This window comes from Cibotium barometz, chromosome 1 (genome assembly GCF_041138505.1).
Source record: "Cibotium barometz isolate CiBa-2024 chromosome 1, ASM4113850v1, whole genome shotgun sequence".
Classification (NCBI taxonomy): domain Eukaryota; kingdom Viridiplantae; phylum Streptophyta; class Polypodiopsida; order Cyatheales; family Cibotiaceae; genus Cibotium; species Cibotium barometz.
Genome location: NC_141046.1, coordinates 27,834,425 through 27,835,921, shown reverse-complemented (window position 1 = coordinate 27,835,921; position 1,497 = coordinate 27,834,425). Strand labels below are relative to the sequence as shown.

Below are 1,497 nucleotides of genomic sequence, written 5' to 3'. Positions count from 1 at the left end.
ATTGGATGATAGAAAAAGTGCGGCTTACAAGATCATCCTATGTACACTCAAGTTTTCTGTTTTGGCATTGATACTCCAAGGAGGGTATCTACGCAGTGTGAAAGATCTAAGCTATGGGGTGGAGTTGCAACTTTTGTGCATCATGGGAGTCATTTAGGATTGTGCATTTATGCTTACTATCCTTTATGCTAAACTTTTTTATGGGCTTTATTTATGTGATTGGCATTTCAAACCTCCCTTTGCCACACTGATACCAGTCCTATGAGCACCAATACTTCATTATTGGAAGATCCTTCGTTACTTTTTTTGGGGGGGGTAAAATGCAATGTTAGAAGTAGCATTGGGTTTTGTGGATTGCTTCATTATGATCTTCTCACATTTGTATCAGAAGGACCCCCCTTAAAGAGGAGGAAGGAGTGTAGCATGAACTCCCCCTTCATGGGTCTCCTCCCAACTAATTCCCCTTCATGGTGCTTCTTGGCAGCATTTGATCCTGAAGGTCTTCTCAACTCAATCCCGGTAGTAGTGACTTGCTTTATTGGAGCTCATTATGGTGGCCACGTATTACTGCATATGAAGGGCCACAAGAGATAGCTATGGCAGTGGACTACTTCAAGATTTGTGATGTTGTTTGTTGGCATGTTACTCAAAACTTGTGAGAATTCCATTGAACAAGAAGCTCTACATGCTGAGCTACATGTTTGTGATAAGGGGTGTTGTCACATTGGCATTTAGTGCAGCCTATGTGATGGTGGATTTTTATAAAATTAAAATGGAGATCTTCAAGTGCACTCTTTAAGTGGGTAGGGGCATATTCCTTAATGATTTATGCCTTGTTGGTGTCGGATGTTCTACCAATTTCCCTATGGGGATTCTATTGGAAGAACCCAAATAATAATATGATTTCATCAAGGCTTACTTTTTCCATGAGTCAACCATGAGGATGATGACTTCTCTCTCAAGCAAGAGGGTAATTCTTGCCTTCTTTTCTCAAAGCTTTCACACCTTCTCATGATTCATGGCCTTTGCAAACAGAGAGTTGCCCTAAGGATATGATTATGCACTATGGCTGGTTGTCCTCGAACGTGTCCAGCACTTTTGCCATAAACCCATACACAGCAGTGTTGGTACCGCCACCTTGCCACCTGCCCATGGATCTGTGAGACCAGAAACAGCGCTCCAATTCTTGCAAAGGCTTTTTGCACAAAAAGTCATTAAACATCAATGCATGGCTTCTTATACACCATATCAAAATGGTATTGTTGAGAGAGAGAAGAAACATGACTCTCATGGAAATGATTAGGTGCATGGTTAAAGGTCAGTAGCTTTCACATAAATTTTGGATGAAAGCAACTCTTTGTGCTACGTATGTGCTGACCAGGTGCCCCACTAAAGCTTTGAAACCAATCACTCCTTTATGAATCTTGGTTCAACAAAAAACCTAAGGTTGAGCATATGTGTGTTTTGGTTATTTAGCATATGCCCATATACCAGCAA

General features: G+C 41.1%; 1 pseudogene; it reads left to right on the top strand.

Moving 5' to 3' along the window:
• Window positions 1-261: 261 nt before the first annotated feature.
• Window positions 262-941, top strand: LOC147641822 (uncharacterized; annotated as a pseudogene).
• The last annotated feature ends 556 nt before the right edge of the window (window positions 942-1,497 follow it).